The following is a 6,196-nucleotide window of genomic DNA, read 5'->3' as shown; positions in this document are numbered from 1 at the left end:
TTAGCGTTATATTGATACATAGTGAATATAATAAACTCCAGATGTATTTTGTTAGCGTTAAATTGATACATAGTGAATATAAACTCCAGATGTATTTAATTAGCGTTATATTGATACATAGTGAATATAAACTCCAGATGTATTTTAATTAGCAGTATATTGATACATAGTGAATATTAACTCCAGATGTATTCAGTTAGCGTTATATTGATACATAGTGAATATTAACTCCAGATGTATTCAGTTAGCGTTAAATTGATACAAAGTGAATATAAACTCCAGATGTATTTTAATTAGCAGTATATTGATACATAGTGAATATTAACTCCAGATGTATTCAGTTAGCGTTATATTGATACATAGTGAATATTAACTCCAGATGTATTCAGTTAGCGTTATATTGATACATAGTTAATATAAACTCCAGATGTATTTAAATTAGCGTTATATTGATACATAGTGAATATAATAAACTCCAGATGTATTTAGTTAGCGTTAAATTGATACATAGTGAAAATAAACTCCAGATGAATGTAGTTAGCATTATATTGATACATAATGGATATAAACTCCAGATGTATTCAGTTAGAGGTATAATTGACATATAGTGAATATAAACTCCAGATGTATTTTAGGTAGCGTCATATTGATACATAGTGAATACAACGGCAGGTGTAGTTTTGGTTTATTTTTAGCGTTATATTGATATAGAGTACATAAATGACACGAAAGGTGTATTAACTAAATTGGATTGAAGTCACTGGAATATTTACAGCCCGCCGTCAAATTGCTGGAATATTGAGCGCGACATCAAGCAACAATCTAACCACAATGAGGTTAACAAGGCAGCCTATATGTAGATACACATGCAGAACGATTCTAGGAACACTTTCACAAACACGAGCGTAACCCCCATAGTGTAACAGTGGTATCTCTCCGGTCGCCTTGTCGAATACCGCTATACGTGCAAAGGCAAGTGTCGAGGTTTTGACATACTGTGCAGGTATGAATGTTCACCTGCCATATACATTCACTTCTGGCGATTCCAAAATGTTGAGAGGATGAGTGTGAAGCGTTCATAAAATACACACAGAATTCATAAAGAATATAGATCCGAGCATTCCATCAACAGCAGAGAATGAGTGAGTTTTAGGTTTGCGCCGCTTTTAGCAATCTTCAGCAATATCAGGGCGGGGGACATCAGAAATGGGCTTCACACATTGTATCCATGTGGGGAATCGAACCCGGATCTTCAGCGTGACGAGCGAACACTTTAACCACCGCCCCAACAGAGAGAGAGAATAATGTCAACTTTTATTTATGAAAGAACACAACACCCAATTAAGAATAAGCACATAGTCCGAAGATATGTGTTCTGCATAATAAAGAAGTTGACATCCATAAATTCTCTTTATTAACGGTTGTGTTATAAAAGTGATCAGGTTGTAAGATGAATACAAATGAATACATGTGGGTAAGTACAATGACAGTATAAAACAGCATTTGTAATAAGAGTAATATTAGTGATAATAATATTCATTACGCTGCAATCATGTCTTCTGTGATTGGCAGTCTAGAAGTTGGGTAGATGAAGAATGAGGACTATTTTTATGGATATACAACTTCTTTATTCTGTATAGGCGACGTTTCGACATAGATTCTATTGTGGTATATCAAAAGTAATTTCGGGTGATATATATACATGAGATGTTTGGACAATAGAAGAGGGATGAGGCGAAAATGAATTGTTTATACAATAGGAGAGTTTGATAACAGATGGTACACTGGACTGCAATGGTGATCAAGCTTCCAAATAGGCCAGGGCTGGATATCCAGGGTGATCTTCACACACCTGCTGGCCTTCATGTAACATGAGAGTACAGACGTGCACTTGCCCACTTATGTAATCACAATACCTTCTAGAAAGACCTGACTCGTTAAGATCCGGGTTAGAATTGATCTTCAGTAACCCATGCTTGTCATAAGAGGCGACTCACGGGATCGGCAGGTCAGGCTCGCTGTCTAGGTTGACACATGTCATCGTATCCTAATTGCTCATGCTTTTGATCACTGGTTTGTCTGGTCCAGACTCGATTACATGTATTTACAGACCGCCTGCACATAACTGGAATATTGCTGAGTGCGGCGCAAAACTAAACTCACTCACTCTAGAAAGACCTACACCAGACGGGATTAGTCGATAGCTGTTTCAGAAGATTCTACATTACACTTGGTTCCAAGGGCATCAAACATACCTTCCACACCACTGCTTACAGCAGATAGTAATACATTCCTGAAAACTAATTATTGGTAAAACATAATGTTAGGAACTTCTATAGAATCCAAATAGAAATAATGTAATAAAATTATAACATTGTTAAACAATAAATTTCATTGTCATATAAAATTTGTTGTTTCACACGGCATTCATGCGGCGGTCATAAAATACGAAACAACCCAGTGATCAGATGTATTCAGTTAGCGTTATATTGATACATAGTGAATATAAACTCCAAATGTATTTTAATGAGCGGTATATTGATACATAGTGAATATTAGCTCCAGATGTATTCAGTTAGCGTTATATTGATACATAGTGAATATAAACTCCAGATGTATTCAGTTAGCGTTATATTGATACATAGTGGATATAAACTCTAGATGTATTTTACTTAGCGTTATATTGATACATAGTGAATATAAACTCCAGATGTATTTTAATTAGCGTTATATTGATACATAGTGAATATAAACTCCAGATGTATTTTAATTAGCGGTATATTGATACATAGTGAATATTAAATCCAAATGTATTCAGTAAGCGTTATATTGATACATAGTGAATATAAACTCCAGATGTATTTAAATTAGCGTTATATTGATACATAGTGAATATAATAAACTCCAGATGTATTTAGTTAGCGTTAAATTGATACATAGTGAAAATAAACTCCAGATGAATGTAGTTAGCATTATATTGATACATAATGGATATAAACTCCAGATGTATTCAGTTAGAGGTATAATTGACATATAGTGAATATAAACTCCAGATGTATTTTAGGTAGCGTCATATTGATACATAGTGAATACAACGGCAGGTGTAGTTTTGGTTTATTTTTAGCGTTATATTGATATAGAGTACATAAATGACACGAAAGGTGTATTAACTGAATTGGATTGAAGTCACTGGAATATTTACAGCCCGCCGTCAAATTGCTGGAATATTGAGCGCGACATCAAGCAACAATCTAACCACAATGAGGTTAACAAGGCAGCCTATATGTAGATACACATGCAGAACGATTCTAGGAACACTTTCACAAACACGAGCGTAACCCCCATAGTGTAACAGTGGTATCTCCGGTCGCCTTGTCGAATACCGCTATACGTGCAAAGGCAAGTGTCGAGGTTTTGACATACTGTGCAGATATGAATGTTCACCTGCCATATACATTCACTTCTGGCGATTCCAAAATGTTGAGAGGATGAGTGTGAAGCGTTCATAAAATACACACAGAATTCATAAAGAATATAGATCCGAGCATTCCATCAACAGCAGAGAATGAGTGAGTTTTAGGTTTGCGCCGCTTTTAGCAATCTTCAGCAATATCAGGGCGGGGGACATCAGAAATGGGCTTCACACATTGTATCCATGTGGGGAATCGAACCCGGATCTTCAGCGTGACGAGCGAACACTTTAACCACCGCCCCAACAGAGAGAGAATTAATGTCAACTTTATTGATGAAAAACACAACACCCAATTAAGCATTAAACACATAGTCCGAAAATGTGTGTTCTGCGTAATAAAGAAGTTGACATCCATAAATTCTCTTTATTAACGGTTGTGTTATAAAAGTGATCAGGTTGTAAGATGAATACAAATGAATACATGTGGGTAAGTACAATGACAGTATAAAACAGCATTTGTAATAAGAGTAATATTAGTGATAATAATATTCATTACGCTGCAATCATGTCTTCTGTGATTGGCAGTCTAGAAGTTGGGTAGATGAAGAATGAGGACTATTTTTATGGATATACAACTTCTTTATTCTGTATAGGCGACGTTTCGACATAGATTCTATTGTCGTTGTCAACCAAGTGGTATATCAGGAGTAATTTTGGGTGATATATATACATGAGATGTTTGGACAATAGATGAGGGATGAGGCGAAAATGAATTGTTTATACAATAGGAGAGTTTGATAACAGATGGCATACAGGGCTGCAATAGTGATCAAGCTTCCAAATAGGCCAGGGCTGGATATCCAGGGTGATCTTCACACACCTGCTGGCCTTCATGTAACATGAGAGTACAGACGTGCACTTGCCCACTTATGTAATCACAATACCTTCTAGAAAGACCTGACTCGTTAAGATCCGGGTTAGAATTGATCTTCAGTAACCCATGCTTGTCATAAGAGGCGACTCACGGGATCGGCAGGTCAGGCTCGCTGTCTAGGTTGACACATGTCATCGTATCCTAATTGCTCATGCTTTTGATCACTGGTTTGTCTGGTCCAGACTCGATTACATGTATTTACAGACCGCCTGCACATAACTGGAATATTGCTGAGTGCGGCGCAAAACTAAACTCACTCACTCTAGAAAGACCTACACCAGACGGGATTAGTCGATAGCTGTTTCAGAAGATTCTACATTACACTTGGTTCCTAGGGCATCAAACATACCTTCCACACCACTGCTTACAGCAGATAGTAATACATTCCTGAAAACTAATTATTGGTAAAACATAATGTTAGGAACTTCTATAGAATCCAAATAGAAATAATGTAATAAAATTATAACATTGTTAAACAATAAATTTCATTGTCATATAAAATTTGTTGTTTCACACGGCATTCATGCGGCGGTCATAAAATACGAAACAACCCAGTGATCAGATGTATTCAGTTAGCGTTATATTGATACATAGTGAATATAAACTCCAAATGTATTTTAATTAGCGGTATATTGATACATAGTGAATATTAACTCCAGATGTATTCGGTTAGCGTTATATTGATACATAGTGAATATAAACTCCAGATGTATTCAGTTAGCGTTAAATTGATACATAGTGAAAATAAACTCCAGATGAATGTAGTTAGCATTATATTGATACATAATGGATATAAACTCCAGATGTATTCAGTTAGAGGTATAATTGACATATAGTGAATATAAACTCCAGATGTATTTTAGGTAGCGTCATATTGATACATAGTGAATACAACGGCAGGTGTAGTTTTGGTTTATTTTTAGCGTTATATTGATATAGAGTACATAAATGACACGAAAGGTACATAAAATGACACGAAAGGTGTATTAACTGAATTGGATTGAAGTCACTGGAATATTTACAGCCCGCCGTCAAATTGCTGGAATATTGAGCGCGACATCAAGCAACAATCTAACCACAATGAGGTTAACAAGGCAGCCTATATGTAGATACACATGCAGAACGATTCTAGGAACACTTTCACAAACACGAGCGTAACCCCATAGTGTAACAGTGGTATCTCTCCGGTCGCCTTGTCGAATACCGCTATACGTGCAAAGGCAAGTGTCGAGGTTTTGACATACTGTGCAGGTATGAATGTTCACCTGCCATATACATTCACTTCTGGCGATTCCAAAATGTTGAGAGGATGAGTGTGAAGCGTTCATAAAATACACACAGAATTCATAAAGAATATAGATCCGAGCATTCCATCAACAGCAGAGAATGAGTGAGTTTTAGGTTTGCGCCGCTTTTAGCAATCTTCAGCAATATCAGGGCGGGGGACATCAGAAATGGGCTTCACACATTGTATCCATGTGGGGAATCGAACCCGGATCTTCAGCGTGACGAGCGAACACTTTAACCACCGCCCCAACAGAGAGAGAATTAATGTCAACTTTTTATTTATGAAGAACACAACACCCAATTAAGGAATAAGCACATAGTCCGAAGATATGTGTTCTGCATAATAAAGAAGTTGACATCCATAAATTCTCTTTATTAACGGTTGTGTTATAAAAGTGATCAGGTTGTAAGATGAATACAAATGAATACATGTGGGTAAGTACAATGACAGTATAAAACAGCATTTGTAATAAGAGTAATATTAGTGATAATAATATTCATTACGCTGCAATCATGTCTTCTGTGATTGGCAGTCTAGAAGTTGGGTAGATGAAGAATGAGGA

This window comes from Haliotis rubra, unplaced genomic scaffold (assembly GCF_003918875.1).
Source record: "Haliotis rubra isolate DU_JTF1 unplaced genomic scaffold, ASM391887v1 Scf60, whole genome shotgun sequence".
NCBI lineage: Eukaryota > Metazoa > Mollusca > Gastropoda > Lepetellida > Haliotidae > Haliotis > Haliotis rubra.
Note: the sequence above shows the minus strand (reverse complement) of the source record.